Genomic DNA, 27,792 nt, shown 5'->3' with positions numbered 1-27,792 from the left:
TTCTGGGAAGGGTGTTCCAGTAAAATTCTGCCCTGTATCTTTATCATATGAGGATCTAATTGGTCCCAGTAAATTACATAGTCAGCATATTGCAAAATGAAAATACTGCAAATGTTGGAAAGCTGAAGGTGAAACAGGAAATGGTGGAAATATTCAGGCGGCCTAGCAGCATCCGTGAAGGGAGAAACAGAGTTAACTTTTCAGATTGGTGATATTTTATCAGCACTGATAGGTCATCAACCTGAAATGTTAACTCTGTTTCTCTCTCCACAGATACTGCCTGACCTGAAGAGTATTTCCAGCCTTTTCTGTTTTCAGTCAGCACGTTAAAGCCTAATAAGTAATATCATTTCAAAGACCAAAATTAGTCACTGTCAAATTTGTGTACACAGGACTGAATCAGCCTCTGGGCTCAGGGAAGCCTGACCTCTGCACTTGCGTGGCTGGAAAACTACACCTCCAACCCATGTGTGGCTTCACATTCTATTTTCTGCCATTTCACTCTGGGATCAGATTTGCAGTGTGGTTTGCAAGTTGCACAGGAGTGCGTGAGGAGTGGCTGGCTAGAAGGTCCTCCTTGGTCTCCTAAGCCACACCCCTTACCTCTGTCAGCCCCACCCAGCCCATGCGTGCCCATGCCCCCTCAGATATCCCATGCCACCCTTATACACCATGTATCCTCCATGCCCACTCAAATTTCCCCAGTCACCTCTATGCCCCCATGTATCCTCCATGCCCCCTCAGATTATCCATGCTACCTCTATGTGTCATCAAACTACTCAGACCAAGATCAGGCCTGCCATGATCTGATTGAAAGACAAAGTTGGCTCAAGGGGCTGAATGGCCTAATCCTGCTCCTATTTCTTATGTCCTTATAGACGGCCAAAGGAGTACAGAGGTTTGTTTAAATAAACACATCTGAAAAAAGTGTTCTGTGCATTTGAAATTCAATGTAACTTTTAATAAAATTCTTAAAATACAATATCACTGTTAGAAATAAATATTTTGAGGCTATGTTAGGCCTAATATATCCTATCCATCACCAAATTACCCATTATCCCCAGTACTGCATTAGTCTCTCTTCATTGCCTCATCTTCGATGCAACTAAAACTGTCACCCACACTTTTGTCATCTGTACATCAGAACCTCCCTCACTCCGCAGGCAGCCAGGGAATAACAAAGAACAAAGAACAATACAGCACAGGAACAGGCCCTTCGGCCCTCCAAGCCCGTGCCGCTCCCTGGTCAAAACTAGACCATTCTTTTGTATCCCTCCATTCCCACTCCGTTCATGTGGCTATCTAGATGAGTCTTAAACGTTCCCAGTGTGTCCGCCTCCACCACCTTGCCTGGCAGCGCATTCCGGGCCTCCACCACCCTCTGTGTAAAATATGTCCTTCTGATATCCGTGTTAAACCTCCCCCCCTTCACCTTGAACCTATGACCCCTCGTGAACGTCACCACCGACCTGGGGAAAAGCTTCCCACCGTTCACCGGAATGAATGACCACCAGGCAGAGTAGGAGGATTAGGCAACCTCTTGTGACCATTTTGCTTTGGATACTGTTGGAGAGAATGGCCTCTCAGGGGAAAGCAGTAACTGCCCGATTCGTTGTACCATGGTTGGCTTTGCTGCACGGGAGAGGAGAAGAAGTTTTGGGAATGCAACAGTTATAGGGATTCAATTGTAAAGGGAATAGATTGACATTTCTGTGGTTGCAAATAAGACTCCAGGATAGTATGTTGGCTCCCTAGTGCTGAGGTCAAGGATATCTCAGAGTAGCTGCAGGACATTCTGGAGGGGGAGGACTAACAGCCAGTGGTCGTGGTACACACTGGTACCAATGACATATGTTTTAAAAAAAAGGGATGAGGTCCTAAAAGCTGAATATAGGGAGTTAGGAAGCAATTCACAAAGTAGGACCTCAAAGATAGCGATCTCAGAATTACTACCAGTATCACATGCTAGTCAGAGTTGAAATAGCAGGGTATATCAGATGAATATGTGACTGGAAAGATGGTGCAAAAGGAAAGGTTTCAGATTCCTGGGACATTGGTTCTGGGGGAGGTGGGACCAGTACAAACTGAGTTACATCTAGGCAGGACTTGGACTGATGTTCTCGGGTGAGTATTTATTAGTGCAGTTGGCAAGGGCTTAAACTAGAACGGCAGGGGAATGGGAACATAAGCAGGGTGACAAGGGAAAGGATAACAGACATCGTAATAAAAGTAAGAACAGTAAAATGCAAAAACAGTAAACAGGGTAATCAAGGGCGAGAGGCATCATAAGGCCACGGTACAAAGAAAAATTAGGTTGCTTAGAAATTGCAAAAAGGCTTTGCATCTTAATGCACGAAGCATTCGCAATAAGGTAGATGACCTGTTAGCGCAAATTGAGGTAAATGGATATGATCCGATAGCCATTACAGAGACATGGGCCAAAACCCTACCACCTGACCCACCCCGATTCCGGGTGGGCGAGGTTCCCAGAACGGAAATCTCCTTTGGCCTCGGCTGGGATTTTACGATCTCACCTGAACGAGACTGTAAAATCCCGCCCATGATTAAAAGATCAAAACTGGGAATTTAATATCCCGGGATATTTGACCTTTTGGAAAGACAGGAAGGAAGAAAAAGTTTGTGTGGTAGCACTGTTAATAAGAGATGAAATGAGGTCAGTTGTGAGAGATGATCTCGGCTTGGATGATGTAGAGTCCATTTGGGGATGCAGGTAAAAAATGTTAAGGGAGAGAAGACATTGGTAGGAGTAGTGCGTAGATACCCAAGCAGTAGCCACGCTGTAGGTAAGGGTATAAATCAACAAATAATAGGAGCATGGAAAAGGAATAGAGCAATAATTATGTGTGACTTTAATCTTCATGTTGATTGGGTTAATCAAGTTGGAAAGAGGTAGCTATGGCAACAAATTCATAGGCTGCATTAGGGATAGTTTCCTAGAGCAATATGTCATGGAAAGGACCAGGAAACAGGCTATTTTGGATCTGGTAATGGGTAATAAGGCAGGTTTAATAAATGACCTCAGAGTAAAAGATTTCCGAGGAAGTGGTGATGGAATTTAATATTCAGTTTGAGAGTGAGAAGCTTGGGTCGGAAACAACTGTCTTTAACTTAAATAAAGGGACCTGCAATGAAATGAGGATAAGAGTTAGCTCAAGTGGATTGGGCAGATAGATTAGGAGGAAAGACAGTAAGTAAGCAGCGGCAGACATTGAAGGAGTTAATTCAGGACTCAGCAAAAAAAAAATCCCAGTAAGGAGCAAAGATTCTAAGGGGGGGGATAAACCAACCATGGCTAACTAAGGAAGTTAAGGAGAGCATGAAGTTGAAAGAAAAAGCATATAAGGAGGCAAAAGTCAGTGATAGCCCCAAAGACTGGGATAAATTCAGAATCCAGCAAAGGAGAACTAAGAAGATAATAGGGAGAAAATAAAGTACGATTTCAACTCATCCAATGTTTCATTGCCTTACTCTATCCACAGCTAAATCCAACTTGTCTCCGATTACTCTTGACACCATCGATTCCAACAGTACCAATGCATCTCTTTAAATTCTTCAATCTCATTTACAAATTCCACTTTTACTTCTACGACTTCCAACACCCCAGCAGCTGAACTCATATTCTTCAGTTTTCTAAGTCTGATATAGTGTCACCTTCTCTCCCTCCATCTGATCTATCACTGATGGTAGAACTTTCAATCATAGACTCATTCTGTAGAATTCTCCTCCAAAACTCCTCTAACTTTCTACATCTTGTTCCCAGCTTGAAAGTCCCCTTTCTTTCACTGTATTTTGAATTGGCTCACCTAGCCTTTCCCCTAATTTCTTCATGCCCATTTATCTCTGCTCTCGTTCAATGCCGTGGAAATTTTGTCATGTTAAAGGCAATTTAAAAGTGAAAATTGTTATTGTAAGTGGGTACCATTCAATGAGTTTATTGAGCTGGCTCTGGTCATCATTCATACACTGAGGTTACTTGTATCAGAATGAGAATTCCATTACGATGTTAAGTGTGTAAGCTAAATCACGTACATGGGCTTTACATTTTGGACGGGATTCTCCGATCTTGTTCATACCTGCTCCACTACCAGCAAGAATGGAGAATTCGACGTTCAGCCAAAACATCATTCACTGCGGCGGCACCGGAGAATCCCAGCTGCGGATGAGGTTGGAGGTTTCCAACCCTTTCCTCACATGCAGTAACACTTATCCTGCTAGATAAATAAAAAGCCAGTGCTTCTAGCAAACATCATGTTGAATGACACTTTAATCCTGTCCAAGGTGAATAAGCTGTTGACTCAGTTATACAACAAACACTGCGAATAGTGTATAAATCTTGATCCTACTGAATGAATAAGACCTGGAGTTAGTTGAGCCACAGATATCATGGCTGGCCTTTTAATCCGTTTTCCTTGCTTAATAAGGAGGAACATAGTTAGCCGAATAAATATAGTGACTCATGTCTTGACTTTTACCCTTCAGGATAAATGGGGACTTTATGCAGTTAGTATAACTAATGCCGTAAATCGTGCTTTCATCCGTACCTAGCTAAACAGGAAGTTCATATAATTTCACAATAAATTAAGCAGGACATGAATTGTCTTAAATCAAATTAAATCCAAAAACATCATAAATATATTTGTTGAAGTAGCAGGAAATAGTCAAAAAGAGACAAAAATGATAAATTGATCTTATTGTCAATTAGATTAGAAGTAAGAGACACACAGCATTTTGTGCTTGGAGGAAGAAGGATAATATTGGTTTTCAGTCAACGTGTATTCCCATTTGGAATTCGTTCCGGGGAAAATCTAAACTTGAAACGATGGGGAGTAAATGTTTCAATTCCATTTCACTGGCTATTAATCAAAACAGAAATGAGTTTATCTGGAAAGAGTATATGTGAGGGCTGACAATTATCGGGCCCAAATTTCAAGCTATCTACTGCCCCATGTTTCAGCATGAATTGGATAACAGTAGATCAGAATTTTAAACAGAAACTTTGTAAAATCCTCACTGAAGGCCTGCCTGAAGTGATTTTCGAGCAGGCCTCAATTTCAGCAGCCAATGGCTCTTCCGCAATTGGTTGGAGCCTCATTAAAATGTTTCCAAAATAAGGAAAATAACAGTAAAATGCAGCTTTTTCACTAAAAATAAGCAAATTACAGTTCAGAATTACATCCAAAGAAGTCTTGTGTAATGCTTTAATTTAAACAATAGGTTCAGTTCCAATCTTAGAAGGTCTACAGTCAAATACAGTAATGTTTTATGACTTTGGGCTTTGCGTATTCACTTTCTTCTGTGGAATCATTGGAAAATTGGGCCTGGCATATGGGCCTTGCCAAGTTTACTGACTTCAGTCTCTCCCTATAAAGCAGCCCACATTTCTATGGAGTTGAATCACACCGCCCTATATCTACTTGTACAATACCTTAAGGCAGAATTTTCCAGCCCTTCCAGCTGCCTTTCATGGCAGTGTCCCAACTTTAGGGCTGGCAGACCATACAACTTTCCATTGACTTTGGCGGGACCGGAAGATTTCCCTGGTGGCTCGCCGTCTCCACTGCAGAAAACCGGGTGGGAGGCGGGGCTGGAGAATTTCCAATCTTAATGTCCGGTTGCACTCCTTGGCAATCCAAACCTGGTGCTCAGGTATTTTGCACACGTCTTTCTTCAATTTCACAGAGGTGTTTATTGAAATGTATTCATTCGCGAGATGTGGGCATTACTGGGAAGCCCAGCAATTATTGTTCGTCCTTAATTGTCCTTGAGACAGTGGTGGTGAGCCACCTTTATGAACCGCTGGAGTCCAGGTTGGGTAGCTACGTGTACAGTACTACTTGAATGGGAGTTCCAGAATTTTGACCTCGCCACGATGAAGGAGCTGCGATATATTTCCAAGTCATGTACCATCCTGACTTGGAGGGGACCTGCAGGTGGTGGTGTTCCTATGTATCTGCTGTCCTTCTGGCTGGTAGAGATCACAGATTTGAAAGATATTGTTGAAGAATCCTTTTTGAGGTAAAACTAGGCAAAGTGATATTTGATTTGAATCATTGATCTATTTTCTTCCACAGTAAGTGAGACAAAAAGAGTAATGTATGATTCGTATTACTTAGCTTGAATTGATACAAAATGGAGAATACTTTCCACATGGGTGGGTTGTCTTACTTGTCTAAAAAGAGAATAATTCCCCCATGTTCTGTCCCAGCCATTATTTCATTTATCCTGTAGCAGTAGTTTGCTGTCTGACTATTTAAGTGCCTTTTATTCTGAAACCCTTTAATCCGTTTCCTTGCTTAATTAGGAGAAACATAGTTAGCCGAAGAAATGTAGTGACTCATGTCTTGACTTTTACCTTTCAGGATATTTGGGGACTTTATGCAGTTAGTATAACTAATGCCGTAAGTCGTGCTTTCATCCATACCTAGCTAAGCAGGAAGTTCATATAATTTCACAATAAATTAAGCAGGACATGAATTGCCTTAAATCAAATTAAATACAAAAACATCAGAAATATATTTGTTGAAAGTGTTAGAAAGTCTGACATTTCCTTGTACCAACACAGATCAAAATGTTTTCAAGCATTAGTTGGGCTTTTCCAGACACCAACGAGGTATTTTCCAGTGGCAGAAGCGGTCTGCCATTGGCCGGTGGCAGGATCTTCCAATCCCACCGATGTCTACAGGGTCTCACATGTCCCGCACCCATCACCACTGGGGAATGTGCTGGGGGGTGGGGGGGTTGCCATCAACGGGACCGGGAGAGATCCCGCTGATGGGAAGGGCTGGAAATTTTGTTCATTGTGGTAAGAGAAGCCTTTGTGACAACCCAATTTCAAGGACTAGATTTAAAAAACGCCCCTACATAAATGGAATAGTCAGGTGATGTAAGATGGCACATTCTTACCACTAAAAATGGTAACTATGTTTATCCGAAGTTGCTTCTCCCAGACATCAAACAATTCATTAAGTGCTGATTTCAAGTCAAATCGTTCTAGGTTGAGAGAATGAAATTTGGAAGATTTTAACTTCTGGACCTCATTTTACATGGCTTAACCATGGGAGAAAGGTAAAGCTGCTGCCTGGGGGACACACAATGGGTCCCTGGCCAAGCATGTTTGGATTGGGGCCCATGGGGAATGGTACGTGTACTTACCACCCATATCCAGTTGCCTGAGAATTAAGAAGGCCATCTTCTCCATTAGGGGCCTAATGTAACTGATGGCATTGAGACATCAGATTGTCAGCATTTCATCTATAGGTCTGCCTCCAGTGAAAACCAACTAATCGAAGCCGAGGTAGGTGTGATTTTTTAACATTTAAAACATATTATGAGGCTTTAGGTCTTCACTTTCCAGATCCTCCCCTCTGTCAAACATCACAGACTTGTCATACCAAACATCACCCTCCTCATGGGCCCCAATTCATACTTACTTTGCCAGGGACCCAGAGGCCGAAGCTTTAGCCTCCTCCCACAATCAAGCCATGTAAAATGAAGCCCAGGAGGTAAAACCTTCCAAGCTTCATGCTCTCACCCTGCAAGAACTATTCTCGCCCCAAATTAAAATCGGTACTTAAATAACTTATTGTTTAATGTCTGGGCGAAGCAGCTTCAGATTAACATGTTTACCATAGTTACTGCTGATTATGGTAAAAATTCTCTGAACACAGAACAGTACAGCACAGGAACAGGACCTTCAGCCCCTTTTGGCCTTCCTCAGTGTTTTCTTGTGGCAAGAGACAGCACGCTATTCATTGTGGCAGGATCTTCTGGTCCCACCGCTGTCAGTGGGAATTTTTATTGAAGCCACCGCATGCCGCTGGGTAACCCACGGCTGGGGACGTGGCGCTAGCAGGACCAGAGAATCCCGCTGGCATGAACAGCCAGAGAATTCCGGCCCATACTTTTGAAACTCACGAGAGTTGCCTTTAAAAACTCAACATGCAAAGGCACTTTTTCCCCAACTTCTTTCTGTGGAAAAACAGTCACAAAAATCCAGAAATGGGATAGTAATATATACCGAGATTGCTATCACTCTGTAACATATAGTAAGCTAACACCTAGTAACAGTAAAGTTGCATGGTACAGAGGTACTTCCATTGATTACAGAACCTGCAATCTATTATCTAATCATTATGATTTATAATCATAGAATAGAATCCCTGCAGTGCAGAAGGAGGCCATTTGGCCCATCAAGTCTGCACCGACCACAATCCCACCCAGGCCCTATTCCCCTAATCCCACATATTTACCTGCTAATCCCCTGACACTACGGGGCAATTTAACATGGCCAATCAACCTAACCCGCACATCTTTGGACTGTGGAAGGAAACCGGAGCACCCGGAGGAAACCCATGGGGAGAACATGCAAACTCCACACAGACAGTGACCCGAGCCAGGAATCGAACTTGGGTCCCTGGCGCTGTGAGGCAGCAGTGCTACCCACTGTGCCATCGTGCCACCCATAATGTATTCTTAGAAATCAATATGCAGCTGCCTAGTAGGACATTCAATTGATAAGCTATCCTATAGGTACTTAAACACAACAACAACAATGTGGATGACTCTGAAATGCCTTGTGAAATGGCCTAGCAAACCACTCAATTCAAGGGGAAATTAGGAATGGGCGATAAATGCTGGCCCAGCCAGTGATCCCTGAACGAAAAGAACTTGCTTTTACATTGTGCCTTTAATGTAGTAAAATGGGACACGATCTTCATAGGGGTGTAACTAGATGACATTTCACATTGAACTGCCAAGAACCGTTGGGTGAGGAGAATGTGAGGAGCATTTTAAAGGAGAGCGGGGTAGAGAGGCAAAGAGGTGTAGGGAACTGATTCCAGAGTTTAAGGCTTATGCAGCCAATAATCTAGCTGGGGGTGGTGGGGAAGCTGGGGGTGGTGGTGGGGGGCTGGCTAGGGAATCTGTGGTGGGAAAAATCACATACCACACAACCACCAGAACAACAAAGTCTTAAATCTACCTTATCTCAAATAAGCCCGACTCTTAGATGTGGTGGGCTAGTAAGGTTAAAGATCATTCCGCAAGCAAACCAAAGTGTTCAGTTTTCTAGAGCAATAACTAACAGGGGAAACTTTTGAACTGATGCAGGCTAGCTGCTTTTGTAGCAACTTTGTTTTATTGCATTCCTCAACTTCCATTAAATCTCTTTGACTTCTACCTCTTGTTGTGTGGGTGGGTGAAGGGGGGACAGGATGATGCTGAGTATTTTGGTTGTATTTTAATTAAATTCTCCTGACCCGGGATGCTGAAGAGGCAAGAATTTGATGAACGCAGATATCTTGGAGGGTTGTTGGCCTGGACAAGATGATGGAGATAGGAAGGGGCGAGGCTGTTGGAGGGATTCGAAAACAAGGATGAGAGATTTAAAATTGAGGAGTCAGTATAAGTCAGCGAGAGCAAGGGTGATATGGGAATTGAATTTGGTGCAAGTTAGGCCACAGACTGCAGAGTTTTGGATGACCTCAAGTTCACTAGTGGCCAGGAGAGTGCATTAGAAGCGTCAGACCTGGAGATAGTAAAGGCATGAGTGAGGATTTCAGCAGTCGAAGATTTGAGGTCAGTGCAGAGATGGAAGATGTACTGAGTAAACTGATGGAACCGTGGGCTGACAAGTCTCTGGGTCCATTTGAACTTCACCCAAGGGTCTTAAAAGAGGTGGCTAACGAGGTAAATACCTTGGTGTTAATTTTCCAAAAGTTCCTAGATTCTGGAAAGGTTCCACATGATTGGAAAGTAACAAATATAACCCTATATTCAAGAAGGGAGGAAAGCAGAAAACAAGAAAACATAGGTCAGTTTGCTTGATGTCTGTCATGGGGAGGTGTTAAAATTGATCATTAAGTAGGTTATAGCTGGGCACTTAAAGAAACTCAAGGCAATTGGGAAGCATCAGCATGGTTATGTGAAGTTAAATCATTTTTAACAAATTTATTAGTTTTTTTGGAGTAACGTGTGCTGTGGTTAAAGGTGAACCTGTAGACATACTGTACTTAGATTTCCAGAAGGCATTTGATAAGGTGCCATGTAAGTTATGTCAGAAAATAAAAGCTCATGGCGTAGGGGGTAACATATTAGCGTAGATAGAAGATTGGCTGGCTGGTAGAAAACTAAGAGTATGCATAAATAGGTCTTTGTCTGATTGGCAGAATGTGATGAGTGAAATTCTGCAGGGGTCTGTGCTGGGACCTCAGCTTTTTACAATTTACATCAAAGACTTAGATGAAAGGAGTGAAGGCATGGTAGCTAAATTTGTAGATGACACAAAGATAGGTAGGAAAGTATGTTGTAAAGAAAACATCAGGAGTTTCCAAAGGGATACAGATAGGTGGAGTGAATGAGCAAAAATCTGACAGTTGGAATATAATGTGGGTAAATGTGAATTTGTTCACTTTGGTGGGAAGAATAAAAAAGCAGAGAATGACTTAAACGGAGAACAACTGCAGAATTCCAAGGTGCAGAGGGATCTAGGTGTTCTACTGCAAGAGGCACAAAAAATTAGTACACAGATACAGCAAGTAATCAAGAAGGCTAATGGAATGCTAAACTTTATTACAAGAGGAATTGAACCTAAAAGTAAGGATATTATGTATCACTTATCCAGGGCATTGGTGAGACCTCAGGTGGGATTTTTTGGCTGCGTTCGCCCAATGATCAGAAAATCCTGCCCAAGGTCAATGGACCTTGCATGGTCCGTGTCCCGTTCACTACGATTTCCAGGCCCGGCTGGACCGGAAAATTCCACCCCACATCTCAAATATTGTGTGCAGTTTTGGTCTCCTTATTTAAGGAAGGGTGTAAATGCATTGGAAGTGGTTCAGAGGAGGCTTACTAGATTGATGACTGGAATGAATGAGGTGTTTTATGAGGAACAGTTAGACAGGTTGGGCTTGTTTCTACTGGAGTTTAGAAGACTGAAAGGTGACTTCATTGGAACATATATGTATGTGAAATCCTGAATGGTCTTGGCAAGCTTGACATAGAAAGGATGTTTCCTGTTGTGGGTGAATCCGGATCTAGGGGGCATGTTTTAAAATTAGGCATTGCCCTTATAGGACAGAGATTAGGAGAATTATTTTTCTCTGAGGGTTGTGCAACCTTGGAACTCTGTCCTAGATGGCAGTGCAAGTGGGGGGGTCATTGAATATGTTAAGGTAGAATAGATAGAATCTTGTTGGGCAAAGGAATCAAAGGTTAATCAGGGTGGGGTGGGCGGAGGGGGGTGGGGGTAGTTGGGAATGTAGAACTCGAAACACAAAGATTAGCCATGATCTGATTGAATGATAGATTAGACCTGAAGGTCCAAATGGCCCAATTCTGCTCCTGTTTCCAATGTTTTTATGTTCACATGATATTATAGCAGTGGAAATATGTGGCCTTAGTGCCGACATAGATATGTGGCTGAAAGCTCAGGGTCATAAATGAGAATGAGAATACAGTCTGCCTGGGACCGTTGCCAGGGATAGAATTGGTGACAAGGGAGAGGGGTTTGTGGAGGGAACTGAAGGGTGCCCAAGGATAGATCTTCATGGACACCTGAGGTAACTGCGCAGGAATGGGAAGAGAAACCAAATATGACAGTACCAGCAGTAAAACTGATGATGGCACCCAACATTATTACCATTTGCATTTGAAAGGCAACAACATTTTTGTCACAAATAATTTTCAGTCCATTACCCTCAACCTTGTTTTGACATGTTGGCATTTAAATCACTTCTTGCACAATGACAGGAGGAGAGGCTGATCTTCCCTGGGGTATAGGTGTCCTTGACTGCACCCACACCTGTTCAACGCCTTACTAGTATTTATTCCCAGTTGATGACAATCCAAATTGGCTACAACCACCACTTAATAATTAAGCCTGTGAATAATTATATTTCTAGGGAGCGCCATAATATAAAGGAATCATGAATTCCTTACCTTTTCTAGATTAGGCAAGTTGAATGGTTGGCTCTTGAGTTACTCTCTCAAAGCATGGCCTGTGGCATTACTACGAAACCTCCATGTTGCCTAACGAAAGACATACAATAGAAAACATTAGAGAAACAAGAACATCACTGAGCAAACATCTCAAACAATGCTCGAGCTGTTTCGATCACTGTGGGAGTGTTCTACAATAGGCCCCTGAGAGTTGGCAGAATGCTGGTGATGTGCTACACACTGCACAATATAGCCATTAAAAAGGCACACAAGTGTTTATTTCCCATGGCCAACATCTTGCTGTTCTGACAAATGGTTACCAGAGGTGCTAACATGCTCTTTACAAATCCTGTTGGATTTGCTCTTATTTTCAATATGTGCCGGTTATTTTATGTATCTCCTCAGTAGCCCTGTTAATGTGGAAACCATTAATTTCAAAACTAAACATTGACAGTATTGTGTTGTGAATTTATTGATAACGCTAGGCCAATAATACTGCTTCTTAATGTGATGTGTGTCTGGGCCTGCCCCTTGTGGAGTGTGTATTAGTGTCTTATCTTCCAGCTCTAGTTCTACTTCCTGATGCTCCAGCTACTGGACATATAAAGGTTTTCTGCTGCAAGTGGGCATGTGAATCAGCTCATCATTGAGTTCAGTGTGCAGCAGACCCAGATGCTCCTGTTTGTGTGTCAGAGATATTCAGTCCCATTCTACCAATGAGAGCCTGTGCTCATCCATTTTCTTCCCCTGTTGGATGCCTAGAGTTACAGGCAAGGGAATGGCAGTGATTTGAGAAACATCAGCCCTAAGGCCAGGAATGATTGTGCAGAGCCATTCCTCCAGTTTCTCACCAGGGTGGGATTTTAATGACAGCAACCATCCAACTTCAAGTCTTTTTGAAGTGGGCAGTGTATCACATCACTGTTGTTGTAGAAATTCCAGATGTAAGAATGGCAGCATGTTACTTAGGCCCAACATCATCACCATTGGTGGGGGGCGCATGGTGGAGTTTGCAATTTAAAATTGCAAAGGCCTCTACCGTGGTACAATTGATTGTCGGATAATCAATTGCACTCCCACACACAGTAACTTGTGCAAATGGGAGACAGTGTGCTGACCTGTTTCATGGAGGGAGGCTACTTATAATATGCAAATTCGGGACCGATGACAAATGTTGGACCCTAATTGCAAATGTTAAGATACATGTGGGTGGAAGCCCAAAAGCAACCCAAAGAATATTTTGTAATTTTCTGGAGCCCAACCATCCCCGCTCCCACCCTCCCCCCCTGCCCCCCCCCCCCCCCCCGCCCCCCCTCCCACCCCCCCACCCCCCCTCCCAGTTATTCTCTGCCTCAGGGCGATGGTGTATTGGTGCATGGAGCTTGCCAGCTGCATGCAAGTGAGACCTGGGCCTCAAAATGGCTTTACATTGACTGAGTGGATTGCAATTCCCAGCACGTGCGAATCATTATAATCAGTCTGCAATCGTCCTCAACTGCACCAATCTCGGTTTTCCGTTCTTTGATTCTGCTATTCTGGTTCCCAACCATATTCACTACTTGTGCGCATTTGTAGCAATGTAATGCATTGGATCAATTTGTGTTAAATAAAGAAAGGCATTTATAAACTCACCTGGCTTCTGTAACGCAGCATTAGTGGCCAATTATATTTATGGCAACATTCAGATAGAGCAGGGTACATGGACCTTGCTAATTCCCAATATGAAGTATGAGTAAATGGGCGGCACAATAGCACAATGGTTAGCACTGCTGCCTCACAGCGCCAGAGAGCCTGGTTCGATTCCCGACTTGGGTCACTGTCTGTGCTGAGTCTGCACATTCTCCCTGTGTATGCGTGGGTTTCCTCCGGGTGCCCCGGTTTCCTCCTACAGTTTGAAAGACGTGCTGGTTAGGTGCATTGGCCACGCTAAATTCTCCCTCAATGTAACCGAAGAGGCGCCGGAGTATGGTGACTAGGGAATTTTCACAGTAACTTCATTGCAGTGTTAATGTAAGCCTACTTGTGACACTAATAAGTAAACCAAATTGTCACAAGTTGATGTGCACTTTCTGCTGCACCTAGGTCCAGACTCGAATCATTCTGGCAAAATGCTTCTGAAGGTGGCACTCCGTTTGGCTATGGATAAAATCGATCAGACAGCAGGAGGTTCTGGTTCTTTGCCTTTTGTCAGATTCAAGTCACTGATGGCAGTGACTTGAGCAAACCTCAGCTAAGTAAGCTACTTATTAACATTCAGTCCGAACTGAGTTCCACCACCTTGGGTTCAGCTCAGCGCACAACACATACACCTGTCCACATTAACCGGGCACCTTGCCTAAGTGGGTTTCTTGTTAGAGTCAAAAGTAGCTTCTGTTTCACTTGTTGAGCTTTAATCCATGTATCAGTTATTTTTGCTGACTGGCCTCATCTCGACAATGGGGAATTGTGACCGAGTGAGATCAACCTATAACTTCATCAGCAAACCCAAAAAAACATATTAAGCTGTTTAAAGAGGACGTGTTTTTCTTTAAAATACCACAAAAGTCACTGACCAAAGATGGCTACCACCAGTCACTTGATATCTGGTATTATAAATTGACTAATTTTCTGGAAAGTTCCTATACAGATTACACTGCAGACCTGCCCAGACATGTTGCATGGAATTTCTGACCTGGGGCATGTGAAGGTCACTTCAAAAAAAGGGACTCTTGAAAGGAAGGTATTAAGGGGGGGTTGGGGGCAAATCACTCTTTGTTGGCTGCCCATTGGCAATTGCGCAGTGCCCCCCTCCCAGGTTGAATTTCCCTCTCTTCCTACCCATTCCCTCCCTTAAACTCACCCTCTCCCCCTCCACTGCCCCTCTCCCTAACCTTCCCAAACCCTCCTGGCCCAAGAGCCCAGATTTACCTGCTCTGGAGTTCCAAGGCCTTGGACTCCTTTCTTCACTCGCAGTTCCGGGGATGGCCACTGAGGCCTTCTTGGTACTTCTGGAAATGGATTGTTTGGCAACTCCAGAGGGTGGCACCTCCACCCCAAAGAGGGCAGAGATCCCACTCGGCCATGATTAGTCCACTCCACTGCGCATCACAGACGGTTGATGTGAAGCGTGGGGTGCCCCGGGTGGGTATGGGGGATGGGCACCCCCATTATGCTGTCCAATGTACCTTCACCAGAAAAAAAACTGAGGAAAATCCCATTGATTTCGGAAAGCCAGATCTTAGAATTAAAAGGAAGGAAATTGTCTCCAATAAGATGCAGTTACCTGGATTTCAATTCAACTCAAGGAATTTAGAAGGAGACGTTAGAATTTAGAAGGCTAACTTCAACTGCAAGGTTCAATAATCCCTGCCTCAAGGACAAGCAAAGGACTTAATCATATATTTGTTTAACTTATCTTTGGACTCTAACGTTTCTTACGTGTGTATGTGTGTGTGTTATTACTTCTTCTTGGGTTTAGTAACCAAACCTGGTTTGTTTGTACATTATTCAAAAGTTGGATTGGAAAAGGCATCTAAAATACCTTTGGAAAACCTTCGTTGCAATCAACTAAGGAGGCTGAATAAAGCAGTTTGTCTTCTCACACAGTCGTACCAGCCTCCTATATTTATATATTTGGTTTCCTAGTACATGCTTCTTATTCTTAGAGTCATAGAGGTTTACAGCATGGAAACAGACCCTTCGGCCCAACTTGTCCATGCTGTCCAGTTTTTAACCTCTGAGCTATTTCCAGCTGCCCGCGTTTGGCCCATATCCCTCTACACCCATCTTGCCCATGTAACTGTCAAAATACTTTTTAAAATACAAGATTGTACCCACCTCTACTACTACCTCTGGCAGCTCGTTCCAGACACTCACCACTCTCTGCGTAAACAATTACCCCTCTAGATCCTTTTGTATCTCTCCTCTCTCACCTTAAACCTATGCCCTCTAGTCTTAGATTCCCCTACCTTCCGGAAAAAATGTTGACCTTATCTATGCTTCTCATTATTTTATAGACCTCTATAAGATCATCCCTGAGCCTCCTACACTCCAAAGAAAAAAATCCCAGTCTATCCAGCCTCTCCTTATAACTCAGACCATCAAGTCCCAGTAGCATCCCAGTAAATCTTTGCAGCACTCTTTCTAGTTTAATAATATCCTTTCTATAATAGGGTGAACATAACTGTACACAATATTCCAAGTGTGGCCTTACCAATATCAAGACGTCACAACTCCTGTATTCAATGTTCTGACCAATGAAACCAAGCATGCTGAATGCCTTCTTCACCTCCCTGTCCACCTGAGACTCCACCGTCAAGGAGCTATGAATCTGTAACCCTAGATCTCTTTGTTCTATAACTCTCCCCAATGCTTTAATATTAACTGAGTAAGTTCTGCCCTGGTTCAATCTACCAAAATGCATCACCTCGCATTTACCTAAATTAAACTCTATCTGCCATTCATCAGCCCACTGGCCCAATTGATCAAGATCCCGCTGCAATCCTAGAAACCTTCTTCACTGTCCGCTATGCCACCAATCTTGGTGTAATCTGCAAACTTACTAACCATGCCTCCTAAAGTCTCATCCAAATCATTAATATAAAAGACAAATAACAGTGGACCCAGCACCGATCCCTGAGACGCGCCGTTGGTCACAGGCCTCCAGTTTGAAAAACAACCCCCTACAACAATCCTCTGTCTTCTGACATCAAGCCAATTTTGTATCAATTGGCTACCTCACTCTGGATCCCATGAGATTTAATATTATGCAACAACCTACCATGCGGTACGTTGTCAAAGGCCTTGCTAAAGTCCATGTAGACAACGTCAGCTGCACTGCTCTCATCTACCTTCTTGGTTACCCCTTCAAAAAACTCAGTCAAATTCATGAGACATGATTTTCCACTCACAAAGACATGCTGATTGTCCCTAATAAGTCATTGCGTCTCTAAATGCCTGTAGATCCTGACTTTCAGAATACCTTCTAACAACTTACCCACTACAGGCACTAGGCTCACCAGCCTATAGTTCACAGGCTTTTCCCTGCAGCAGGGATTATTGTTTATTGGGCAGGGATTATCTTGATTATTACTGGAATCATATAAAATGTCAACAGTAGAAATTTCTTTAGTGCTCCCTTAGTGTCACGTTATTTAGCTGGGAGAAAAGTTGTTTTGCATCCTACGCTACTCCGGGACTTCTAGCTAGGAAAATCTTCACCATATGGACCAGGAAATCTGCGTATTAAAAAAAATGCATTCAAATGGTGCCCTTCATGACTCTAGACATCTCAAAGCGCTTTACAGCCAATGAGGTACTTTTGAAATGCAGTCTCTGTTGTTGCATAGAAATATATTCGCCACTTGTGCTTCACGAGACAGGCTGCAATGGAATTGTGTGACCTGCTGCATGCAGATAACATCTGGAACAGAAACAACTCTTCTCAGACCCTCCAGTCAACATCCGCCAAGTCAAGCAGCCTGCAATATTTACATGTAACAGGCATGTGCCAAAACACAGTGTGAGGGGAACACCTTCACCACTGTGAGGACGGTCTATCAGCAGGAAAAGTTGCGGGATTCTCTGAAGTCCAAATTATCCAAAAGGCCACAGATCTGGGTATTTGTTTGTTGCTCCTCAGCTGCCATCCCCCTTTGTGATAAAAGTGTATTCCATCTTTTACACACATTCTTTCATTGTGCCAATGAAACATGATGTTTTACATTGTACCTCCCAGGTGGCTCAGGCATTCCCAATTTAGGTGGGTGCTTCCTGGACCCAAAAGCAATGTGAGGTGCACACTTAACAACATCTACCTCCTGATAGCACAAACTCCTTCCTCATTTACTCTTCAGCACAAAGGCTGCCTTTGTCCAGCTCTGTACCATCATCCACCTCCACCATTACTTTCACCCATCTTCCGCTGAAACCCTCAACCATGTCTTTCCCACATCCAGACTTGATTATGCCAATGTTCTCCTGACCGGCCTTCTAACATCCATTGTTCGTAAACTTTCATTGATCCAAAACTCTGCTGCCAGTACTATGTCCCAAACCAAATTCCACCCACTCATCAACAATACCCTTGCTGACTTGCATTGGATCCAATGCATCAAATTTGAAGATCTTATCCTTAAATCCTGCTATGGCCTTTCTTTTCCCTTTCTTTGTTACCTCCACTAATACTACACCCACTTCCACCACTGAGCTCTCCATTCATCTGGCCTTCTGTGTCTCTGGTCTTTTTCTGCCCTCGAGGTCCCAGACTCGGGAAATCCTACCCTACTCCATATGACTCTCCATCACTCTCTTCTCCTTTAAAATACTCCTTAAAATTTATCTTTCCAATTCGAATTTTGGTCCCCCATTCTAATATCTCCTTGTTAGGTTTGGCATCCATTTTTCTTCTGTGAAGCACCATGAGGCATTTTTCTACCTGGGTAGTATAAAAATGTAAGTTACAGACACTTGGCCTACCACCCTGTGATGGAATATTTTGAAAGGAGCATGGCAACATTGTTCTGCCCTTTTAATTACCGTCGCTGCCCATCCTGAAGTGGAAGCAAAAATTCTCGATCCAGGCCACAAAATCTCACATAGCTGCAACACAAGGGAACCGAGTACAAGCAATAACAATTTGCATTTTTATGGCATTCCTCACATAAAGAAATGTCGCGGAACATTTTACAAGGGGCATCGAGCTGGATAAAAGGAGGAAGTTAGACAGAGACAACGCCACATCAACCACTTATTGTCTTTTCTAAATCATCAGAGGGAAGGGAACTTTAAAGAATGCTATGTTTTGGTCTCAGTAATGGAATGATCCAAGAAGCAGGAAAACATATTTTACACATTTTATTTTTTCAATACTGCACATAGATGACCGCTATATGGAGCAACGTCTTAGATAAAACTAATGATTTTACTGGGAGTGAAACTTCAATGTTGCCGAGGCGAGTTTCCAAAGCTGGTGATGGTATGAAGTATAAAAGCTTTGAAATAACATTGATTCCTCCATGTCTTGTAAAAATCTATGTGTGTACATAATCGTATTTAATTTGAAAATATACCTCGGGGTCATTTATTTGATGTGAAAGATCTATAAAGTGTGTTCGCTACTAATTGTTAGCAGGCAGAAAAAAGATGTACATTGTCTGCATCTGGAGCTTTGTAAAAGTCAGCACACTCATAAATTATCAAGCAGCAGGAAATGCCTCCCTTTTTTTGTCTCCAGAGAACTTGAAACTTTTTCTCCCTTCCTGCACTTGCTTGCTAATGGCATGAATAAAACTTTTAATTAGTGGAGATCTTTGAAAGGCTCAGCCTCAATGACAAATGATTTAAAGGATGCCTTTATTCAATAGCTGACAGGGACTGGATTTAAAGGCAGCTTTATTATCAAAAAAGCTTGGGGCAACTTGAAGGTGAGAAAGCTAACCCTCCCTTTGGGCAGACCCACTACTCTCATTTGAAGAGGAGGGGAATGTAATTATTCTTTGGCACTTGGTGATAAACTGGAAGAATGAACATATCACTTACCTCACATCAACAGATGAGCTACCTTCTTTGAGACCAATAGTCACTGAAGCCATATTGCTTCAGGCAAGCAATGAAGGATGCACGATTGTATCACTGAAGAGCAAAGGAGGGGTGGGCATCTCTCTGGGAGGACATAACTCTGAGGGGATGTACCCTTAATCTCTCCAGCTGTTAGGCTGAGAAATGATTTAAGCTGTTCTTTGGCCTTAATCAACTTCTACAATGGAAGCAGCAAGGAGGACAGTATTTGCTAAGTGGCAAAATTAATTAAGATCCTAAACGAGGAAACTGAAATAACACCATGGCATGTCAAGCTATTTATTTTAATTGATTTATCACCATCACTAAAATATTGCAGAGAGTAATTTGAGACAATTTGTTTAAGCATTCCCACGTTAGTTCCCACAGTATAATTTCAGGACCTGAATTAATAGAGATAGCAGTGCCTTTCCAAATGCTATTTTCTTGTGTCTCAGGTAGTTCTTTCCTTCCTCCTACATAGCATATAACAGGTACAAGATTTAAGTGTTGTGTTGAATTACTCTGCAATAATTTTGATCCAAAGTAAGGAAAGAACATTTGTTTTATTTGGGTGTCAGTTTACTTTGTTGCTTTGATTGTAAATAGAACGGCACTCGACTAGAATGCAGGACAAGCCTTGTTCTTTATTCATTGAGGGGCTGTCAAGGCCAACATTCCACTGCCCACCCCCGATTACACTTTAGAAAATGGTGATGAGCCACCTCCTTGAGTTGCTACATTCCATGTGGTGAAGGTACTAGTTCCAGGATCTTGACCCAGTGACAATGAAGGAACGACAATACATTTCAAGTTGAGTGGCTTGGAGAGGAACTTGCAGGCATTGGTATTCCCATGCCTTTCCACCCTTCTAGATAGTTGAGGTCGTAGGTTTGGGAGTTGCCATTGCAGAAGCCTTGGCAGGTTGATACGATGCATGCAGGTTTCTAACACAGCCGCAGTGTTCTAAAGGTCAGGGCTGATAGAATGCTTTAAACAAGACCAATAATTGTTTCAAGAAACCACTGGTGAAGAGGAAGCAGATGGAAAGTGGGTGAAGTGGGCCTAATTACCAATGACAATTTGATAAGATGAGTTGAGCCAATCATTTAAAATGATAATATTTCTTTCTTTCAGTCTTTCCACAATGCTTGGTAAGGTTAGTGTTGATAATATTGTATGTAATGGCAGTTTTATGTTGCGGAGATGTGTCCAATAGGAACTAAAACCTTGCTAAAACATTTCAGACTCAATGGATGTTGGAATTGCAAAAGTAACTTACTTTCTTCAGGTTCAATTGAACTCTGGTTCTCAGGAGTGAAAGAACAATGGTACAATCCACTGTCCAGTCCTGTGAATACCTCCATCTAATGGGCAGTGATATTATTCAGTGATTATGTCATTTGTTGGTTTTGGAATAATTCCAATAAACCAGCTTTTGGTTTGCAGGCCAGAAATGGCTCAGATTGTACCTGCCCCCCACCCCCCCACAGTTAGGTCAAAGTTTTGGTATCGAATCCGACACTCCGCTCCAATCCAACTTCCATGGTGGCACAGTGATTAGCACTGCTGCCTCACAGCACCAGGGCCCGGGTTCGATTCCCAGCTTGGGTCACTGTCTGTGCGGAGTTTGCGTGTTCTCCCTGTGTCTGCTGGGTTTCCTCTGGGTGCTCCAGTTTCCTCCCAATGTCCATAAAATGTGCTGGTTAGGTGCATTGGCTATGCTAAATTCTCCTTCAGTGTACCCGAACAGGTGCCAGAGTGTGGCGACCAGGGGATTTTCACAGTAACTTCATTGCAGTGTTAATGTAAGCCTACTTGTGATCCTAATAAATACATTTTAAAACTTTAAACTTCTTAGAAATTGGGAACAAACATTTACAGTTCAGTTCCATCGTTCTTCCCTACGGCCTGCATACAGATAAACACAACAGGTAAAGGATTTACAACCTTGAGATGACTGAAGCTTTCTTCAGATAGTCTTTCTATCCATGCCTATATTCCTCAATCATCTATGATACAAAGTGTAAATCCCTAGTACAATGGATGAAAAAAGATATCCTGACTCGAGTACTGAGATCCAACATTGAGGCATCGCAGCAAAACTATAACTGACCTTTAATTTTGATAATATCTCGATGGAATGTACCTCGAGGATGCTTTAGAAGTTGGCAAATACACTTTAGGCTACACAAACCTGTATAACTGCCTTTATAAATAGAGTTTACAGAGTTCTTTAGTTCTTTCAAAGAACTTGCATGAAAGCAGCACCTTGAATCTGAAATAAGTCAGACTGATTTAGCAATTAGCTGACTGAATTAAAGCAAGCAGTATTTAATTATTATGTAATACATTCCAACAAATGTCCTCCTATTCTGGAAAAAAAGGGGAAGGGAATAATAATTTGACCACTCCTAGCACATGATCTGGTTCTACATCCTAAATCAGTATTACATCCCTTCCAACTCTATAATACGGCACAACTTGAAAATTCAAGATGTATCATGGAACCATCAGGGATCACACTAGCAAGAATACTTTAAAACAAAGATTTATTATCTAAGCATATGTTGCAATTAATACCTAGTACCTCATTGGCAAAGCAGTTTATTGGTAGGATCAGGTGACCAGTATAAATCATTGAGCTTTCCCTGGCTGGACCTGATGTCACTTAAATCCTTCAACTGGATCAATATTTTAGAAATTATTTATGTGCCCATTTTCAGCAGTTTAATGCTTTGAATCAAGTAAGGACATTTGCAGTTAATTTTGCAAGTGAGCATTGTTTTTGCTGCACTTGATGTTATTGTCAGAGATGGCCACATCTGCACTGTATTTATCTGACACTTGATTCGTGCACTGAGCATGTTTGGTGAAGCTGTCAGAGAAAGAAAAATCGTCAATTAAGCTCATTGGTTGAAAGGGGTGATGGGGTGATCCAATTAAAGAACTTGTTACATACAAGTCTAACTCAGAGCTAGCATTAGCAGGATGAATTAGAAAGAATGCAGCAGCTCAGAAATTTGTTCTAACCTGACTGCTTTTCACCTTCTAGTTGTTCAGAGCGGTGAACAGAGAAGCTGCCAAAGTCTGACTACCGCCCACTTAAATTTGGAGAAATTTCCATGTAGAGACTGAGATAAGTCATCCGCCGGCCTGCTTGGTTACTTTTCATTGCTGGTAAGTGCCTCTTCTCCGATCAAATTGAGTTTGGTTTTGTTAAAGCCAGGAGTTGGAAAACATTTTTTGAGTGTTCAAGCCTGATGCTAATATTGGTGAATAGCTCATTTCTGATTTGGGATTGGAGGACTCCTTTCCTGTCTGTCAACAGACAACATCCAGACGGTGAACATCTTTGAGCATAATGTCAGTAACATATTTGGTGAAAGTACCTATGATATGGTTAATAGATGCAAGTTTAAAACCACTCACAGGGTGAGATTGTCCTGGAAATCGGCAAAGGCTGATGGCGAGCGGGTAAAGTGGCGTTCAGCCTGCCAACGACAATGTCGGCAGCACTTAGTGCCAAACATTTACTGTTGTGGTTTCCACACCGTATCGCATGGCCTCTAATTCGCCCGCCACGCCATCACCTCAGTGCTGAAACATCTGGGCGCCATATTTAAAGGCGGCCCTTGCGCACACCAGCCACACTTCATAGGTTGCCAGGAAGTGATGGCTGACAAGGAATCCACCCTCAAGTTTTCAAACACCTCCCTGGGTGCCCTAGGAGGCCCAATGTGTTGCCCTCTATCCACATACAGGAGGAAATCCAGCCAGCAAGGTCACCAACCCAGCATGGGAGACGGCGGCAGCAGTGGTCAGTGCTAACGCCCTGGGGGAGAAGACAGCCATCCAGCGCAGGAAGAAGATGAATGAGCAATCCGTTCTGCCAAGGTAAATCACACTTCCCATCACTCACACACCTATCACACAGGGATCTCGCTCACTACTAGCTCAAGGGACACCACCACTCACCCTCACACGCACATTTTCATCTCCCTTGTGGGTTGTGTCTTCATCATCTCACTGCTCCCACTCACCATCCACACATGTCAGGCATCTGCCTTGGCACGCATCCTGCTTACACTCTCTCCTTCTGTATTTATGCAGGAAAAATTGGCTCACAGCAAGTGGGAGAGATCCCAGATGGGCAGAGGGATGCCAGAGCTGAAGGTCTGCATGGACTTTGAGGACAGAGCCATCCAGCTGGCCGGGTGGGATGCCGACTGCTCCTGTGCTGATGGTGAAGTCAGCGGCAATCATCCATCGGACAACAATGCTGGGAGTCATGTCTCCTGTTTCTAAAGGCCCCTGCCAAGCACTACTGACCTTTTTTTCGCAGGCACATCTGATGGAGTCTACCAGACATGTCCTTGACTCCAGCCCTAAGAGCAGAAGAGGAATTCGCAGATCCGACATTGAAGACCTGTCACAGCACTCACCCACACCCTCCACCAGCAGAGACACACACACCTCAGCAAAATCTAGATTTAGAGTTGCCTGGGGGTCACAACCTGGTGAGCACCACACTGTCAGATCCACAGCAGGCAGAGGCAGGGACAGCCCAGTATGCCAGCATTCGGAGGGCTGCTGGAAGCCAGGACACTGCTGAGTCCCAGTCAGATGACGAGTCTCTGGACTTGGTCATGCCTTGGTTGCTGGAAGGTAAACTTGGGAAAATCAGGAAGAGATCATGTAATCAGAGAATCTTACTGTGCAGAAGGACATTCGACCCATTGAGTCTGCACCGACCACAATTCCACCCAGGCCCTGTTGCCATAACCCCATGCATTTACCCTAGCTAGTCTCCCTGAGAGTAAGGGTCAATTTAGCATAGCCAATCCACCTAACCTGCACATCTTTGGACTGCGGGAGGGAAAACAGAGCACCCGAAGGAAACCCACGCAGACACTGGGAGAATGTGCAGACTCCGCACAGACAGTGACCCAAGCCAGGACTCGAACACGGGTCCCTGGCGCTGTGAGGCAGCAGTGCTAACCACTGTGCCACCATGTCGCCCCGATATACTCCTCGCATTGAAAGGCTGCATGGAGGAGTCCGTCTGCCTTATGTCTGAGGTGTTTGTGCTGACACAATGCATTGAGGTCAACACAGCTAGGTAGCGGCTGCCATAGGGCACTTAGCCCAAGACATTTGTCCTAGTGCTCACAGAAGCCATGTAAAGATAATGGGATGTCCTTATCACCCTCCATGAATCTAGTGGCAATAAACATGTCCTGAGCTCGTCTGCCTTGTCTGGATATTGCCATTGCCTCCTGGCTGACATCCGATCCATTGAGGACCTCCTCAGCCTCATCCCCTTTGACATCTTCTTAATCAGAAGAAATCTGCCATTCCTCCTGGGGCAGTTCCTCCCCCATGGCAGTGCCAGGTTGTGCAAGGCGTACCTGATGAACCATGATGTGTGACACCCTCTGCAGATTGTATTGCAGGGCTCCACGAAACCAGTCCTGGCACCAGAACCTCACCTTGAGCGTCCCTATGGTCTGCTCTACCAAAGTGAGTTGCAGCATGAGTCTCATTGTATCTTGACTCAGCTGCACTCTGTGTTCTCTGCACAGACATCATCAGCCACATCCTCAGTGGATAGTCATCGTCCCCAAGGAGCCAACACAGAAGCCTGTGTGAATCCTGAAAGATATCAGGGATTTGAGTGTGGTTGAGAACGTAGGAGTTGTGCAAACTCTCCGGGAATTGAGCACACACCTGCAGAATGCATTTGGTATGGCCACAGACCAGCCGAACATTCAGCAAGTGGAAGCTCTTGCGGTTCACATGGTTTAGAGCTTGGAGCCCTGGAGATCTGAATGGCCCATGAGTGCAGTCGATGGTACCCTGCACCTGTGTAAAACCAGAGATTTCAGCAAAGCCCATCACTCTTGCACCCGGGCTTGCCTGATCTCAATCGAAGTTGATGAAGTTGTGTGCCCTTGAGAAGATTGTATCCATCACCTTCTGGGTGCACTTGTATGTGGAGGCTTGCGAAATCCCGCTGAGGTCACCTGTGGAGCCTTGGAAAGAACCACTGGCATAAAAAATTGTAACTATCAGCAACACTGGCAGTGATTCTCTCTAAATCTCCATGGTGCTAAATACTGCAGAAGATGGTAGATGTGACCAACTAGTTCCTTAGACCTGAGTAGTCTCCAGTGATGTTGGTTCTCCAACATCTGCAAGTATGCTAGGCACTGTATATGGACCCTGGGTCTAGGGAGGTTCTCTGAGGTTTATCCACTACGTGTGGAGCAGACTTTGCTCTGGTTTCATGGTTCTGCTCCTGTCTTTAGTGAGCCAGGCACCTCCATTTACATCATCTTCTCTCCTGCCTATGAGCAAGAAGAATGACAGTGAGATGACCAACCTCCATGTTTTGAACGTTCTCCTTACTGCAGTATCAAAGAGAGAGAGACTTGACTGAGAGCTTCTGTCTCCTGAGGGCCACCCTTTGGCCACTTATCATCTGAAGCTGCCTCTCAAAGCCTCATGTCCCGGCCACAACATTGATGCCCAGTCTTTATTGGCATTCTGCTTTGGCACCACCCCTCAGCACCCTTGCCCCATATCAGATGACCGAGTGGCCACAGCTTTGGCTAATCTACTGCATCCTGAGTTCTCATTTTAGGCACAGGCATTGTCCTAACTTTACCGCAAGGCTGTGCGTCCAAAGTGATCTTTGGGAGGGACATGTCAATACTGACCTCAGCACAAAGCTAAGGATTAGGAGTGCTCTCCTCAAATATTGTGTCATTGCCAACTGTCTGAAGGAAGGAATGTATTTACTTTCCCAGTCAGCCAATGGTGCAGGCACACCATGGGGAGGCGGGGATGACCATGGCAAGCTTCACAAACGTAAAATGAAACCTTGGCTTTCTCACAATATTTTCCACTCCCATCGCCAAGTCTGCCTGATTCTAATAGGAATGGAAAATCCCAGCCCATCATCCATAGATAATTTAGGCTGACTTGTCAGTATAACGTGCAATGAGCACCATATTGTCTTTTTCAGATGAGGCGTTTAACCATTGCTCCAACTGTCGAGTCTGTAGATGTGAAAGATTCCGTGACACATTTCAGAGCAGGAAGTTCCTGCAAGTACCTGGCCAATGTTTTTCCCTCAACCCAACTGGTCATTCGTCTTAGTTACTGATAGTAAGACCTAGATGTATGAACATCAGACTAGTTAGCCACCCTTTTACAGAAATTAAGTGAGAGTGTTATGGTTCAGGTCACAAACTCTAAAGTGTTTTATGGAGCCCGGCTTGATCATAGGTTTTGCATCTTGAATTTGGCTAAGATAAGCATGAGATGTTTCACTTCAGGTATGATTCAAATGACCCTCTCGGGAGCTTTTATCAAACCAAGTTTAATTAAGAATATAGTTAACATGTATGGAAAGAAAATTAGTAATAACTTTATCAATTACAAATATAAACGAAACAACCACTTGAATGTATAACTCTTGACAAATATATTTAAGATGTTTCAATCAAACCAAAACCTTCCATAGACAAAACCCTTTAAACAAGTTCAACACAACAAAGTCTAATGCTCACGTGACACTGGAATTGAGTCCTTTGGTTGGAGAATTGAAAACTCTTAGTCTTGTAAGTTCTAGTAGTCCTCTTGACACACTCAGAACAGTTTGAAGTCAGAACAGCTTCCCAGAACCCCAGGTAGACTCTGGTCAAGCCACCAACAGCAGATTTTCTACTCCAGGAAGGCAAGACCTTGTTTTCAGATGGCCAGCAGAGTTCCAAATAAAACAGGGAGAGAGAGAAACACCTCTTTTCAGCTTGCTGTCCCTTCTAAAAAAAACTCAACCCTGCAGTTCAGAACTATAAATGAAACAGCTCCTGTCACCTGACTTGCCAACCAGTTTTCCTCCGAACAATGCAGGGTCGCAAAACTAATGTCAGAAAGTACCTGAGGCTCCTGTTTAAGCCACTTAAGGAGCAACAAAAGGACATCTGGTAGACATTTCGGCAGCAATGAGAAGCACTGAAGCTGTGAGAGCTTCAGAGATTGTGATTAAAAAAACAAACGTTTCACTAATGTCACAAGAGTAAAGCACTTTAATTGCCATGTCCTGAGCATGATCGAAGCTCGAGATGAAGGCATGTTCCTTTTCTTTTCCCCAGTTAGATTTTGATTACTTCACAAATTAGCACAGTGGTTAGTACTGCTGTCTCACAGCGCCAGGGGCCAGGTTCAATTCCGGCCTCGGGTCACTATCTGTGTGGAGTTTGCACATTCTCCCCGTGTCTGCGTATGTTT

General features: G+C 43.6%; 1 long non-coding RNA gene across 1 annotated transcript in view; it reads left to right on the top strand.

Annotated features, from left to right (window-relative positions):
- LOC144497951 (uncharacterized) overlaps positions 1-27,792 on the top strand; it is a 70,080-nt gene that overhangs the window by 14,109 nt on the left and 28,179 nt on the right. The window contains exon 2 of the long non-coding RNA XR_013498578.1: positions 22,550-22,674. This is a non-coding gene — a long non-coding RNA (uncharacterized LOC144497951). The remainder of the gene's footprint in view (positions 1-22,549; positions 22,675-27,792) is intronic.

This window comes from Mustelus asterias, chromosome 8 (assembly GCF_964213995.1).
Source record: "Mustelus asterias chromosome 8, sMusAst1.hap1.1, whole genome shotgun sequence".
NCBI classification, from domain to species: Eukaryota; Metazoa; Chordata; class Chondrichthyes; order Carcharhiniformes; family Triakidae; genus Mustelus; species Mustelus asterias.
The sequence above is the reverse complement of the archived record's forward strand: the minus strand, read 5'-3'. Positions and strand labels throughout refer to the sequence as shown.